This window comes from Protopterus annectens, chromosome 3.part0 (assembly GCF_019279795.1).
Source record: "Protopterus annectens isolate FY-2018-M chromosome 3.part0, PAN1.0, whole genome shotgun sequence".
In the NCBI taxonomy this organism is placed as follows: domain Eukaryota; kingdom Metazoa; phylum Chordata; order Ceratodontiformes; family Protopteridae; genus Protopterus; species Protopterus annectens.
This window is the reverse complement of record NC_056731.1, coordinates 1,049,321,847-1,049,338,698: the sequence shown is the minus strand read 5'-3', so window position 1 is coordinate 1,049,338,698 and position 16,852 is coordinate 1,049,321,847.

Sequence of the window (16,852 nt, the reverse complement as noted above, 5' to 3'; positions counted from 1 at the left end):
GGGTTAGTTCCCTAGGCCTCTGTGTAGTAGAGCTGATAAAGTGATCCATGGTGTGAAAGTTCAGTTTCAAATACACTCATCAAGGCTCCTCTGGAAGAGTGTCAGTGAGGGACTCAGCCTAATGTAGGTTGGGAGCCTGTTCTAAAGCAAGGGAAGTCTGTGAGTTAGTAATGTATCCCTCCAACATGTTCTATTTATTGTTGTGATGATGATATCCCTAGAGCATGTGGCGCAGTGAGCTTGGGTTTACTTCAGACAGAGCATGTACATCAGTTCTGTATTCGACATGGACCTGTCTGTGGGGCAGAGACTGGCTGAGTAAACAGTATGCAACAGAGTACAGATTGAGTTAACTTCAGTATTGTTGCATGGGGCAACTGTTTGAGGCCAGTAATCCTCTTGTTGAGGTACGTCAGTGGTCTTCCCAGCTGCTGAAGGTGCCAAGTCAGATTCATTGTAAGTGTGCCATGATACTGTCTGATGGGTCTGATGACTGATGAGTAGAGGGAACCTCCTTTGACCTACATGCAAAACCTTGGCAATTTGTGGGAACACATAGCATGAATTTCTAACCACTTTGTGAATGTGTTTCTGGAAGTAGAGATGACTATCCACATGTGTCCATAGATCCCTTATTATTACCTCTATATTTAAGGTGTTGGAAACTATGTGGTATTTGTATGACTGTAGCTCGAGGCCATAATTTTGACACCGCATCTGTCTGACTGAGACCCTATTTAAGGATGTCTCTGTTGTCCCAAACATCGATTATGACAACCTTTTTGCAGTCATCCACAAACTTTGCTAACCATAACCCTCATGTGTTTGACTGTGTTTCTGAAAAGTATACACCAGACAGGAGGAGTCCCAGGATTGAGCCATGGGGACAGCAGTTGTTACCAGATTACAGTCCAACAGGGAGACCACAAGTCTTACCTTGTGCGATCTATCTGTGCCCCAGTTGGCAATCCATTAGATGACATACATGTTTATGCACAGGTTGTTGATTTTGTGGATATGACATGTATGTGGGATGTTGGAAAAGAGCATTTCTAGGTCTGTGTTTGCTGTGTGGAGCTCATTTCATTGATGTATGTCCGGGTAACTGCCTTGAAAACTGTCTAGCAGGTTTAGGGACCATGTTCTGTCCCTGACCAAACTAAAATGGGTAGGGTTGGGTGTTTGTAGGCTCCCAGTAGCTCTGTTTATGAGTTCCATAATGATGAACTCCATGGCCTTGCAGATCAGGCTTATTAGGCTTATAAGACAATAGTTCCCATGGTCTTTTGTGGACCAACACTTGTGGAGTGTGCCAAACATTGCTGTAACCCCTTCAATAGTTTCATATCCTGTACAGAGGGTGAGTCAAAGTAGACTGTTCAGGTGCAGGGTCTGTTTGTTTTGGAGTTCAAATATGACACAGCTAGGGACACCATGTCATCCCATAGACAGCGTGTTTTTAGGTTTCGGTAGAGCTGTTTAACCATTGTATATGTGATTTCTGGCTTTTCTCAATCTCCAGGTATGGTAATGGTCCCTTTTGTCAGTGAGAGGGGGGTAAATATGTATGAACCTGTCTGACAAGATGTTGGCAATGTCAGTCATATACACGTATTCATTTATACTTTGCACTGACTCAGAACATATATGAGTTTACATTGATATTTATGACATAGCGAAAGAAAGCTTCCTGGTTCTCTATGGACTCTTTGGCAATACTTTTGCCAGAACATGGCTTGGATAATGTTAGGATTGCTCATTGTTTCTTGATAATACTGATCGGAGATTTATTGATCTTCTTTGGATTTTCACTTTCTTTGAACAACTTAAGTACTTGTAGTACATAGTTAGATTATGACAGGGGTCCAATATATTATATGGGTCTGTTTTCATATCACTGTGTGCGCAAGGCAGAATTGGTGAATAGTGACAAGTGTCTGGAGTAAGAACTGCAACTGCCAGATATGTGTGGCCCACTGCTGTACTCACTAAGTGTGTGAACATGCCCAGTGTGACCTTTCAGTATGTTGTTGAATGACATTTGCTTCGTTTAAGTGTGTGAGCATGCCAGGTATGACCTTTCAGTATGCTGCTGACTGAAATTTGCTAAATTTGTTGAAATTTGCTAAATTTGTTTAAGTGTGTGAGCATGCCCACTATGGGCATATATACCATATGTATGTGAAAAAAATCAAATTGTTTTTTACTTCAGGGCTCACCTTTGTGTTGTACATTGACAGGAAGCACGCTGTGCCTGCAGGGCTTCCATGAGTCAATTTGCATAGACTTATCAACATTTCTACATACAGGGGGGGCAGCTATTATTTGTACATTTCTACCCGGGTGGGGCATACCTGATTGTTACTGTGGGTGTACATAGGATGAGGGGTACACCTGGCACTTATACACATTTGCTAGGCCTGCACTGCTATGTCAGGTACTCCATTTCAGTCTGCACTGTTGCCTATTGTACTGGCTTGAGGCATACCACTGTACTACAGACCTTAGCTTCCAATTACATGCATATTAGTTTGTGACTTCATAGCCTACCCAACCCACATCACACTGCCTGGCCTGCTGTTATCTGTCTGCATAGACCTGGGGGGAGGTTACTCATATGCCGCTTCAGAGGGCATGATACAGCATTTGTTTGTGTTTGCATTTGTTTACAATTGTCCTGCTGGCTGTGACTGTTAGGTATGTGACCCCCCCAACTGGTATGTGTGAGTGACTTAAGTTGTGTCTGTGCCAATGAAATGCTGTCATGGCTTAGTGGTTCAGTACTGTGACTATAGTGCACAGTATCCTGAGTTTGAGCCATGTCACTGCTTTTTTATTTTCCTGCTTGGCAGACCTGACTAGTTTAGGAACAGTAAAGCAGGTGTGAGCGTGTTTACTCAACTTTGCTCGACTTTGCCCAACGTTGCCCAACTTTGTCCGATGTTGCCTGAAGTTGGGCTGGTTAGCGTGGTGCGCAGCTATGCCCAATTGTATTTAAATATGCTCAATACTGGTAAAATGTGTGTAGCAGTGCTTTATATTGCTTAAAATAGGGCACGCATGCCTCAGGTGGTGCTGAAGAGCTGCCTATGTCGGATGCACATAGTACACTCCCTATACATGTTTGAAAACAGGTAGTGTCAAGTTATGCATCCCTTTTACTGTATGTGTGAGACAGAGAGAGGTGTCATTTCCAGGGTTCCTAATGAGTCAGTGTATGTGCTAAACGTTGCCTCTTTGCCAAGGCCAGGGCATACTGGGCATGCCTCCTTCTGCCTACTGGGGCAGGCTCAGGTTGTTCCTCCTCCGAGTCATGCTGTGCCTGTGCAGGCCTTGACAATGGTGGGGGGGCTGTTTGGCCCTGCCCCTTGCTGTTCCATATTGTGTAGCATGGCACATACCATAAAAATGTGGGTACATGTAGTTGGTGAGTACTGCAAGGCTCCACCAGATGTATCCAGGCACCGGAACCATGACTTGAGCATTCCAAACACATGCTCAATTATGTTTCTTGTTTGTGCGTGTGCCTCATTATGGAGTTCTTGTTCAGGTGTGTGTGCATTTCTGATGGGTGTCATCAGCCACGGCTCCAGTGCGTATCCAACATCCCCCACTAGGTGACCATCAGGGATGTCCCCACTGGCAAATCTCTGGTACAGCTGCATCAGATGCTAGGTGTAGGAATTGTTATAGCTTCCAGGGCAGCCAGCACACACATTCATTATTATGCCCTGGGCATCACACATGACCTGGCAGTTGATGGAGGAGAAGCCCTTGCGGTTGATATAGACCCTACCCCGCTCACCAGGTGGTGCTTTGATGCATATGTGCGTGCAGTCTATTGCACCCACTACCTCAGGGTATTCTGCTATTTGGTGGAAAAGATGCATATTGCTGGCCAATGCCTCACGGGAATTGGGGAAATATAAATGCTCACCGGCATGTGTGACATGGCAACCAGGAACTGGTGGAGTACCCTTGATGCTGATGCCTGTGAAATCCCCATCATATCACCAGTTGGTCTCTGGAAAGTACCTGTAGCTAGTATTCTTATGCCAACACATACCTTGGTATCCACTGGGATGGGTTCCCCTCTGTTGGTACTGTGTGTGAGGCGTGGCTGGCACAGCTGAACAATTTGCTGTAGGAGGTCTCTGTCCACCCTACAGTGCTCCACTATCTCCAGCTCATGTAGGCCCTGGTAGGTTACCCTGGGTCTGTACACTCTTCTCTGTCTCCTCACTGTGGGTTGCTCAACAGCATTCATAACATCACCACCCTCAGCACCTTGCACATGTTGGTTTATGATAGAAAGAGCAGCCCCTAACATTTTGTCTGACTTAAGCTTTTTAAGCTTTCCCTGTTTGTATACTGCAGTGTTGCAGAGTTCTTGGGAGAAAACAGGGGGGAATGCTGTTTGCAGAGTTTAAAGTGCTGGGCTGGGCTGGGCTAGTCTGCTGCCTGTGTAATTGGCTGATTCTGATATATTTTACCTGGCAGCTCTTCTAGTTCTCCTTAGTTAACTTCCTACTACCTCTTTTTCTTCCTTTTGCCTTTCTGTTTCTGCCCGGGGGGGAAGCGCCATGCAAACAAGCACAAACGCATGCACACTGTGTGTGCATGTTTGCAAGGAGTTTTCTGTCTTTTAACATTGTGCACCTTTGGTTTGAAGTTTTCAAATAGGACAACTGTAGGCACACTTCTTGCAATCCTGCACAACTCAAAGCAAACATAAGCCACTGTGCTCCAATTAGCTTACAGCCTGTCTGACACACCCCCCATGATGTCACCTATATTCTACTCTACTACTCTCCCACTCCTACTCTTATACTCTTGGAACATGGCTCACATGCTGGGGAAAATTGGGATTCACTATCCTTATCCTCATTTGCATAGGATTGCCTACTAATGCATGGTTACATCTCTCACACTGAGCTCCCCCCCCCCTCAGCAACCACTACTCAGTGGTCATGTTGTCTTCAGCCTGCCATTCACCTGCATGGCAGAATAAACTTTTTAGTGAAAATGCCTATTTTTGGCTTTTGTTTAATTATTTTCTTGTTTTTATAAGTGCCGCACGTTTGCGCAGTTCTGCGCCATGCTTAAACATCAGAGATTGGGGAAAAATAGTTAGATTTTTATATTTTTAAACATTTATAAATGCCAATGGCCTTATATTTGACCATTGGCATGCTTCCTCAACTGTATGTTTCCTTTATTTTGAGCTGTCATAGCTCCATTTAGCTATCTGCAGAACGGTACTCCGTTACGAATGGAGTACATTTCTGCAGCTAACACTAATCTTCCACGGACAGGTTAGTGTTTCCTGGATCACAAATTTACCTCATTTGCATGGCTTTCACCAGCAAATGAGGTAACTTGCGTACCATGACGCTGTCCGTGCAAGAGTAGCTTTAGCAGCTCTCATGCACGCCCCTGCCGGCTGTTCCTGGATCGCACGGCAGACATATTGCCTGTTTGACGTCTTACACTACTCTACAACTTCGTGCAAACTTTCATAAATCCAGCCCAGTATCTACAATGATATGATGTATATTACAGATTAAATTTCTGCCTTTAAAGAACATTTGGAAAACATTATTACATTGTCATATAGTACTGTAATTCAGAAATATACACACATGCAAATGTATGTAGACATCTCATCATTTTTTTCATGTTGCTGCAGAGAACCATGAGTTCACCATGCTCATCATTAGAATGTATGTCAAGATCTGCATTAAACAAATATTTGCCTATTTATGTAGAATGCATGATCTAATTATTTGAGATGGTCAACAGTTGAAAAAGACCATCTACTTAAGTTGATAATTTAGTCATTATCACAAAGACAGGTGCTTTTTTCAAAAATGGACTATTTTGTTTCTTGTCTGATCTTTTATGGAATATAGTTGAAGTTGCTGGAATAACTCTGCTGAAGCATTTGTCTTAAATGGGTTGAAGGAGGCCTACAAATGTTAGACATTTTTCAGTACTGTCCCTGAGGTCAAAGTAGCAGATTTGACCTTCATAATATTTGCTAAACAGGGACAGTGGAGACAGCAAAAACATTTAAATCACTATCACATGGGTGGGGCAAAGGTTGTGGCTGCCATAGGGGAGCACTTATTAGCACAATGAAGCTGTTGCTTGGGTACCACTGAAATGCTTTCTATTTGTCCTAGTAGCTGTATCTAATATCATGGCTGCTGCAATGGGTGTATTTAGAAGCTCATCTGTAGCACAGACTTTATCAACATCCTTTTCTACAGTTTTTTCCAACAACGTTTGGAAGCCTTTTCATATTTTCTATGTTTTTTTCTTCAGTCTTTAACTTTGAATGATTTTTTTTTTATTTTTGGATCTCAAAGATGGGTTTAGGGATGTGCCAGTCTGGGGACTACCCACACCAACAAATAACTAAACTATGGCTCTGGTTTACAGGAGACTATAGAGAGTAGGTGTTAGGTCAGGCTATAGCAGCAAAGCCTATTTACACATCTGAGGGTAACACAATGATGTTCCTATCCAAGGGAGACATTAATGAATCTATATATCTTGATTATGATTGACTGCAGTGTCAGTGTAGTGCTGCATAAATTTAATACAGTTATGGAAAAAGTGCTTTCATTCCAAAGAAGTAGAACACTGATAGTCATAGCACATGCAGATTTTGAGTAAGACAGTTAGAGGGTGAGGCCATATTACCAAATGCGCTATTCATGGAGTAACACAATACATTGAGCATTTACTCCATGCCCAATTCTAAAAGGTGGAGCTCTTGCAATCCTCACTCAGTACAAGTTAATGGGGGGTGCCAGCTCCCTAAAGGCAATTCCAAAACAGGAATCAAGCTCACATTGCAAACCAAATTCAGAGTTGTATATTGACTGACTAAACTGTGAATTCCATTGAAGTAAATGGGACACATTGGCAAAATGGCAGTTCTGACTCTGTTTTGGATTGCATATAGCTCTAGGTTCTGCAGGGAGTACCTGGTGGGAAGCCAGACTGCCTGCTGTACCTATTTCTTCAATTTTTTGGAGTGATACGGCAAGTGTTGAGAGTAGGAAGAAAGACTGGGTCTGTACTTATACACAGTTAAATGTACTGTAAGCCATTTCCTGATCTCCAATGGGTTTGACTCACTTTGTTGTATAATTAAAACAGTTTTAAATCCTTGTCAGCTAGTGGCTTTACATATCTATCCCGCTTTTGTGTATAGGGTAAATGAAGGTATGTTGGCCAGCATGCATTCACTAGTATACCCTAAAGATGGAGTTGTTACATGACCATTGTGATTTGCCATGTAAACCTTGCATAGTACATTGTTGATGATATTTGTCATGTGGAGTTTTTTTTTTCCTGGGGCCCATGCTCAGTCAGACAATCCCACTTAATAAATACAAACTAACTAAATAAATAAAATGGCCTTGTGACTGTGCAAGCTTATCTGTTATTCAGACCTGCTATTGCAGGAAAACTTCCTGTCTGCAATATCGGGCTCGATATACAGATGGAGCTGCTGTACCCAAGAACTTCAGCTGGACTTGGTAGCTACAAGGACTCCTCAGGGAAGTTTGAGCAATGCTTGAAATGGGTAAAGAGATTCATTAGCATGGACTGTTATGGAATCTCATTACCTGTCCCAGGTGTAGTACGTCTCCAGTTCATTGTATTGGTATTGCTAGATACTCATATGGTTGAACCACATCATATGGGGGTTGGGGGCCTGGTGTTGGTGTTCATAGGTTGCTGTTCTGGGCTTTTGGAGTTCGTCCCTGACCAGCAAGATTTTACTGGTTAGTAACTATTTACTATATATCCAATATGTGGAAAAATGTTAGTGACATGCCTAATATTTTATTTAGTCATTAGTGAGTGTTTGCTTTTTAATTTTATCATATTTTTATTAATGTTACATTGATTAAATATGCTGAGAGTATTACTGTCATTTAGTTACGTTAGTCACAAAGAAAGCGTTACTTTTATTTGTTTCATTGAGTGTGAGGTTGCTGTTTTATAAATCACTGGCAGATATTTGATAAGTCAGTTTGTAGATATTTAATATACAGTCAGACCAGGTAGGATAGACTACAGCAGAATGGCAGGTAAGCCTTTGAAAGGAAAGGTAAGAGTTGGTCCATGGAGGATCCTGATCATTTTCTGATAAAGGCAAGGACATTGAAAGAGAACACCAGTCAACAAGATGAGAAGCTGTGATATTCAGCTATTGTTTGGAAGAAAAAAAAATTGAGATATCATTCACTCAGTCCAGGAGCAATAATCAGTGACAAATTGATTTTGAGTATGGCAAGTCAATAATTCTCATCAATAATGTTCATTGTCTGCAGACCTATGGATGAGGCTACGAGACAAAGAATACCAACATGATGAGAGGGGGCACTATGACTGTACTGAATGGCAGACAGGAGAGTGCTCTTATTATTCATTCTCCTCACTGACAAATGAGCCCACCAATGCCACCTGTCAGAACACTGCAAATGGCTACCAGTGAGTGAAAGGGTGACCTTTATGTTTTGCTTTCTAATTTTCAAACATCTGAGTCAAGGACACTGTTACCACCAATGTCCAATCTGCAAATCAGGCATCAAAGTTACTCTGTAAGAGATGATACCAGTAATGATGTACCCTTAATTAGACACAAATTCAAATCCACTATTAGTAAAATGCCTTCTCTAAATTGGCCTCAGCAGTATAGAATCATCTGTCATCTGTAACCAGAAAAGAACCCACACTGGACAGTCTCAAAAATATGCTGATAAAAAGCTTGTTCAAAGCAGCATCATGCTTCTTTATAAAGAAAATTTGTAGTCTAAGCTTATATTACATCAAGCAGGTAGGAAACTAAGCAAAGGGATAGCAGCTGTAATAGTAAATTATGTCTCTCCTAAAGCTTTTTTCACATCTTGGTATAATGTGTAAGTAAACATTTTAAGATTATCTCTGCATCTGCTATCATATGATGCAAAATAACTTCCTACATGTACATATTGTGAATATCATGCTCAAAGGGTTTCATGTTCTGTTTGTTTAGTCTGTGCTGCAATTCCATCCATCCACAACCAATTTTTCCCATTTCCACACATGTCGTTGGGGTGTCACTTCAACAGTGACAATCATCTAGAGTCAAGGTTTACACCGCCATGTTCTGCAATTATTATCTTGTTAATACCATTTTGAGAATGTGAATATCTACATGACTGTGTACATTTTGTAAATTGTTTTAATGGAAATGTGTTTGTAACTTGTTGGTATGTCTGTAATCCACTGGATTGCCAACTGGCTCACAGATAGGACATAGGAAATCAAAATAGGGGAAGTTACTTCCATAAAGAGACCAGCCACCAGTGGTGTGGCCCTAAGGTTCTCTGCTGGGACCTCTCCTGTTTGATATTTACTTTTCTGAAGTAAAGGCAAATACCAAAGGGCTCTGGCTGACTAAGTTTGCAGATGAATATAAGCTAGGAGCAGTTATTAAATCCCCAGATGAATTTGCCATCCTGCAAGAAGTTTTGTCACTAACAAATAACTGTGCCAAAATTATGGACTGAAATTAAATGCCAAAAATGCATTACTGTATCCTTTGGAAAGTCATCTATCCCAGGGAGCTACTGCATTAACAATACATCCCTGAGAGATGACCCAGTTGTTTGGGATTTGGGAATTTATGAGGACAATGACCTAACTTTTGACCAACATGTGTACATTGTTGTAAGAAAGGCCTTCTATATTACTTGGCTTATAAACAAAGGGATTGTGTCTAGACATATAGGCTTCTTTCCTCTCCTTTACTCACCCCTCATTAGGCCAGTGATTGAATATAATGCCCCCCTTTGGAATGTATCTGTCCAGACATATGCAACAATTGGAACACCCACAGAGATACCTTACCAAAAGGATACAAGGCCTAAATGTGTCTTACATGGACTGACTCAAAGCCCTGTCACTATACTCTGTATACTACAGACTACTAAGAGGTGATCTGTGTCTGGAATACAAGGCATCCTCTGACCCAGTGTTGATGGATCTGCTGCACATCAGCAAGTCAAATGGCATCAGAATATTTGGTCTAGGTATATAAAGCTCTTCTGCAACAACAACAGAACAAACAGTTTGGAGTGACTAGTATATTTCTCAGAGGATACTGCTGCTGTGGAACATACTCCTCATCCACATAAAACAAAGTTCTTCCCTATCCATATTCAAGTGCAACTTGGATCTATGGATGGAAAACAAAACATTTATCCCAGAACGACCCACTGTACTACTAAAGGAGAGAAGCTCCTAAATTATTTATCCCATACACATGTCCCCTCAAATTATCCATGGTATGATCCCACTTATTCTCATTAGGGGTACTATATAATTATCAACCACAGGATGTGTAAGTCCAGTCTCTAACCAAATGGGATAGGTTAATTCAATACAAGAAAGGAAAACTGACTGTCATAAAATTGTCCTCAAGGGAAGCTAGCCTAGTGCTTACCTATGAACCTAGGCCTGATTTATTCTTGATATCAGTGGGTATGGGTCCTTTTAATATTATAATGTACATTACTAACTACTAAGTACTGTCTATTATTGTCATAAAAACATAGACAGAAAAAGAAACTGGAATGGAAAATGGTGGATAGTAGAAAATATTTGCAAGGATGTTAAGTGGGTTGAAAAACTTGAACAATGAGGGGAGTTTAGAGAAAGTGCATATATTCACAATATATAAAGGCAAAGAAATATAGCATAGGAAATGGTCTCATAAGCGTTCAGATAAAAATAAATTGTTTACTGCAATCTAATCATTCTTTACCTCCTATACCTTACCCTAAGTTTCTTAATCCTAATACACTGTACTTAAATTAAATCACATAAAATCAATGTAATCAAAAAATATACTACATCCAACATAAGTTTTGAAAAACAAACAAAAAGCTACTCCAACATATCAGCCAGCCTACTTGAGCATGTATGAAATATAAAATTTTACAACCCTGTCATAATCCTAGATTAATGTTCCGCTCAAAATTTATACTAATAGAAAAACCCACTGTTATTATTCATTACCTGTCTCACTTTTCCATCTTATCTCAATGCAGGGGATAAGCTAAGCTTTTTGAAAGATATTTATTGCTATTCAGCTTAGCTGTTTTTTATAACTTTGCTGTTTTATTAGTTTTTAGGGTTTCAAATGTTTGATAGAATCTATTTACCGTGTTTTTAAGTGCTTAATTAATTTGATTAGTAGACTTGACTGATTTACGTTAATTGCTGATTTGATGAGATACTATTTAAATGTTATGATTATTTCATTTGAATATATAAGTCTGAAGAAGCGGTCAGTTAAAGATCATAAAAGCGCTTACTTTGTGTATTAAACAACACTGGTTTCAACTATATATTCTTCAGCTGTGGTCTGTTCGATTTTTTATTATATTTGTGAAACTCTGAGGTGAAGACCGAGCGTCTACACAGTTACAGAACAGATTATTCTCTATATCTTTGTTTGTGTGGTTCTTCCTGTACTGGGACATGGCTGAAGAAGATAACCTGAAAAATGCAATCATTGAAGCTAGCAAGCACCAATACGGATGTTTTCATCGTATGTTGAACATTGAATCTAATGCTCTGATGCAGAATCCAGTGTTTCCTAACATAAGGAGTGAGGTAATAGATCCAAATACCCATAATAAATTCAGTGAAACATTTAGAGACCTGGAAAATAAACTGTATAAATTTAAAAGGTTTCAATGGCAAAGGTTCCATTTAGAGGCATCCATGAAATATAAGATAGTCCCTAGGGAACTGAGGGTATTAACAATGCCTACATATGGAGATACTTACCCTGATCTATTACAAAAATGGCAGCATCTTAATCTACAGTTGAGTTATGACTATATGCACCTTTCGATTGAATATTTTTTTGCCTCAAGAAAGAACTTTAGCTGAAGATATAGACAAACTACAAAATGAACTGTTTTCTAACTTTTCCATGGAAGTTATTGGCACTAAAAATGATGATTTAAATGATAGTGTTATAGGCTACGAGAAAAGACTTCAGAACATTAAAATGAAAAAACTGCAGAGAGATGTCAACAATTTTCAGTGGAAAGAAGTCTTCTCAAGGCTGAAGAGGTCTGTCTCCATTGCAGGGGTATCTAATAATGGCATACATTCTTCCAACCAATGAAATATTGAGAGCACTGTCTAACATCCAACCTGGCTACAGAATCTTCAAATACTACTGATGCAATGATGCAACACGTTACTACACCTTCCGTTATGCGCTAGGAGAAGGAAAGTATAGCTTCAGCTCATCTCTCAAAGGATAATAGTAAAGCGAATAAAATTAGCAACAGTGAAGCCTCTACTTCTTCTTTTTTAGATCTGAAAAAAACTATACAGACTCCTATTTTGCCCTTTGTGCTAAACAATGCCCTGCCAAAAAGGGAAAGATCCAAAAGCAGAGGGTGGAAAGGCAGATATCATCACATGCAAGAGGGACAAGCATGCCAAAACAGGATGACGACTCGCAGCAGAAATGCCAAGACTTGGTAATTAACCTTTCTAATTTTGAATTAACAAGAGCACAAATTTCTCTGCTGAATAAGGGTTTATTCTTTATTCCAGCACAGAGAATAGTCATGACTGATCTGTTGAAAGAACTGAGACTGTTTGGGTGCACACTAAAACGCAAAACCATGTTTAAAGATACAGGTATTTCACCTGAAACTCTTTTCAAAAAAACAAGTTTATATGTACCTAAAGTCCATCCTATTGTGGAAACTTTTGTAACAGTAGTGAGAAAAGACCAGCTATGTTTTATAACTTAGATAAATTTGAAAATGAAGCCCTAATACAATTGAAGGCATTGTCCAGCATTGAAGTTAGACCTGTGGACAAGGGGGGAAGTGTTGTAGTTATGGAGAAAGAATTCTATATACAAGAAATGATGCTTCTCTTAGATGATGTAGATACATACACATCTTCAGTACACAGGTTAAAGGTATTATTGATAGGGTGTCTGTGTATATTTTTGATATATTTGTGTCACAACAAATTACTGAGGAACTACTTAATTACTTCCAAGTGGAGCATCTGATTATGCCCATGATCTGTGGGTTACCCAAGGTACACAAAAACATGACTGAGACACCTATGAGACCTATTGTCTCCAGTGGAGGATGGGCCACAGAAGCAATATCCATCTATGGAGAGAAGCAATTGCACCCAGTGTTAGAAACTTGTAATCCTGTTTTAAGAGACACCAAGATGTTTCTAACTTCTCTCCATAAGAAGATGGCAGAGATATATGGTGAATATATATTTGTTACCATGGATATCACATCCCTTTTTACAGTAATACTTAATGCCTGGGGCATTGAAAGGGTAAGTGACTTATTAAATACTTAAAAAATCTATACATATACCAAAGTGAACTTGATATGTAGCTTACTGGAGATAATTCTTGAAAACAATGTTTTTGTGTTTAATGACTGCTTTTATCTGCAAAAGGTTGGTGTAGCATGCCAACCTAGCTTTAGTCTCATGGGAGATGAATTATCTGTTGCATGGGAATGATTTCGTAGATAGTATCATCTTGTATGTACGATTTGTGGATGATGCCTTCCTTCTGTGGGGAGACACTAGTAGTAGACTGGAACTTTTTATTGAACATTTACACAGTACTACTGATTTTCTAAGATTTACATATAATTCGTCATCTGATACCATTAACTTTCTTGGTGTGACTATAAATAAAACATCATCTACACAATTAGTTACCAGCCTATATAGAAAACCCAGTAGAAAAAAATAGCATTCTACATAAAACTAGTATGCATCCCAAACATGTTAACAAGAATGTAGTCAAAGAACAATTTATGAGAATGAGTAGACTGCATAATACAGAAGATGGGCTGGATCAAGCAGTTTCCACCTTAAAGGATGAATTTATAGACAGAAGCTACAGTGCAGTAGATATAGAAACAAGTATTATTGATATGTATGAAGGACGTAGTCATAGGGGCAAACCGTTTTTCTCAGAGAGTACGAATGACATACATAATATACAAAATGAAAATAGACATATAGTTAGGTTTCCTATTTCCTATTCTAGTGATATCAAGATGTTTTGTGAAATGTTTGAGGGGAACTGGAATATTTTAAATTCTATTGAAGAACTGGATGGTGTTATAGACAAGAGTCTGTGGTTTTCTTTTTAAAATAAAAAATCCCTAAAATGACAATTATGTTATAAATCATTGGTAAGCAGAAGTAACAATATGCTGTCTCAGAGAACAGGAACATTTCCCTGCAGGAAGTGCATGGCATGTAAGTTTATTTACTCTAACACTACATTCACACATCCAAGCCAGACGTCTGTCATAGACATTGACTTCTATGCTGATTGTAAAACACAACATTTAGTGTACCTTAGATTCTGCAAATTATGCTATGTATTTTATGTTGGTAAAACCAACAAAAGTTTCAAAGAGCACATTCTAGAGCATTTAAGAGATATAAATAATGCTAAAGAAACTAGTGCCTTAGCAAGACATGTTCAAGCAGAAGGCTCTCAACATGTTTTTAACTTTTTAGTGCAAGAAATTATAGAACAAAGTATGAGGGGTGGTGACATTAAGAACAAGACGGAAGCAGCAGAACAAAAATGGATTTTGCTGCTGCAGGCAGATAAACTACCAGGGATTAATGGTGCAGTTTCAGTTAAGCCCTTCCTTAAACCACTTAAACACTAAGCTTTTTGAAAGATATTTATTGCTATTCAGCTTAGCTGTTTTTTATAACTTTGCTATTTTATTAGTTTTTAGGGTTTCAAATGTTTTGATAGAGTCTATTTACTGTGTTTTTAAGTGCTTAATTAATTTGATTAGTAGACTTGACTGATTTACGTTAGTTGCTGATTTGATGAGATACTATTTAAATGCTATGATTATTTAATTTGAATGTATAAGTCTGAAGAAGCAGTCAGTTACAGATCATGAAAGCACTTACTTTGTGTATTAAACAACGTTGGTTTCAACTATATATTCTTTGGATGTGGTCTGTTGGATTTTTAATTATATTATTGAGAGAAAAAGAAACTGGAATGAAAAATGATGGATAGTAGCAAATATTTGCAAGGATGTTAAGTGGGTTGAAAAACTAGAACAATGAGGGGAGTTTAGAGAAAGTGCATATGTTCACAATATATAAAGGAAAGAAATATAGTATAGGAAATGGTCTCATAAGCGTTCAAATAAAAATAAATTGTTTACCGCAATCTAATCATTCTTTACCTCCTATCCCTTACCCTAAGTTTCTTAATCCTAATACATTGTACTTAAATTAAATCACATAAAATCAATGTAATCAAAAAATGTACTACATCCAACATAAGTTTTGAAAAACAAACAAAAAGCTACTCCAACATATCAGCCAGCCTACTTGAGCATGTATGAAATATAAAATTTTACAACCCTGACATAATCCTACATGAATGTTCAGCTCAAAATTTATACTAATAGTAAAACCCACTCTTATTATCCATTACCTGATCATTTTTCTATCTAATCCCAATATGAGGACATCCATACTAACCCAGGACCTATGTCAACTTTTGGTTCTTACCAACACCCCCCCCCATACTTTGTTTTTAATTAGACTAAATATACATATTATTTGTAACAAAAGAACAGAGTTCCATACTTGGCTATCACAGCACTCCCCAGACAAACTTGCAGCCACAGAGACATGGCTAAAACCAAATATCCAAGACAGTGAGCTGCTCCCCCAGGCTACAATATAATAAGAGTTACTAGAATTCACAAAAAAGCAGGAGGGGTAGCCTTAATTTAACCCAGCTCATATACAATAGTATCCTACTCTAAGCCCATTCCACAATTCAGTAATGCTGAAATCCTTATATCCTTCTTAAAAATGAATAAATCTAAACAATTATACATTACAGTCTTGTACATTTCCCTTGGTCACAATATTCCCATACTATAAGACATCCTATCCCAGATGTCTGGAAACATATCTAATGAAACAATTGTTATGGGTGATGTTAATGTCAATTGGCAAAAACTTAACCTCTGGCTTGCCAGTTAATAGTATAAATCTCCTTAGATACACACAACTCATTATCACTTCAGCTAGAATTCAGAAAGGCAACAACCTAGCAACTGTTATGGACTGGATCTTAGTCACAGATTCCCAACAAATATTCTAACTCTGGTACTCTTCCAGATATATTAAGAGACCATCTACCTACATATACTTATAGGACAACCACCTAACCACCCAAAGGCCATAATTAGAAAACCTCCCAAAACCTAATTAACTTTAACCAGCAACTTTTCAACAATATACTGAAATCTTTAAACTGGTCCATGCTAAAAACTCTTTTCCTAGATGATGCAGTCAGCCACTTTAACAAACTATTTCTTGACACCCTTAGTAGCCTAGCTCCACTTTGTACTAAACAAACAAAAATAAATCATGCCATCTGGCTAATTAAGTCCAAAAAAAAGTTACTAGCTCTCAGAAACAAAGCTTGGAGGAAATGGCAAAAGAACAAAATGATTTGAATCTACAAAACTACAGATAACTACATAATCAAACAAAATGAAAAAAAAAACAAGCAATTAATAATAAGAAACAGTACTTCTCACAGCAGCTAATCAACCACAAATACAACCCCAAAAAATTTTGGAGTACCATTTCATCACTTCTCTCCCCAGAGTTCAAACAAAACCCCTTCTCCAGCCACATATAATTGCCTATCCCAAATAGCAGAAATGTTTAACACATATTTTGTAGAAAGTATCAC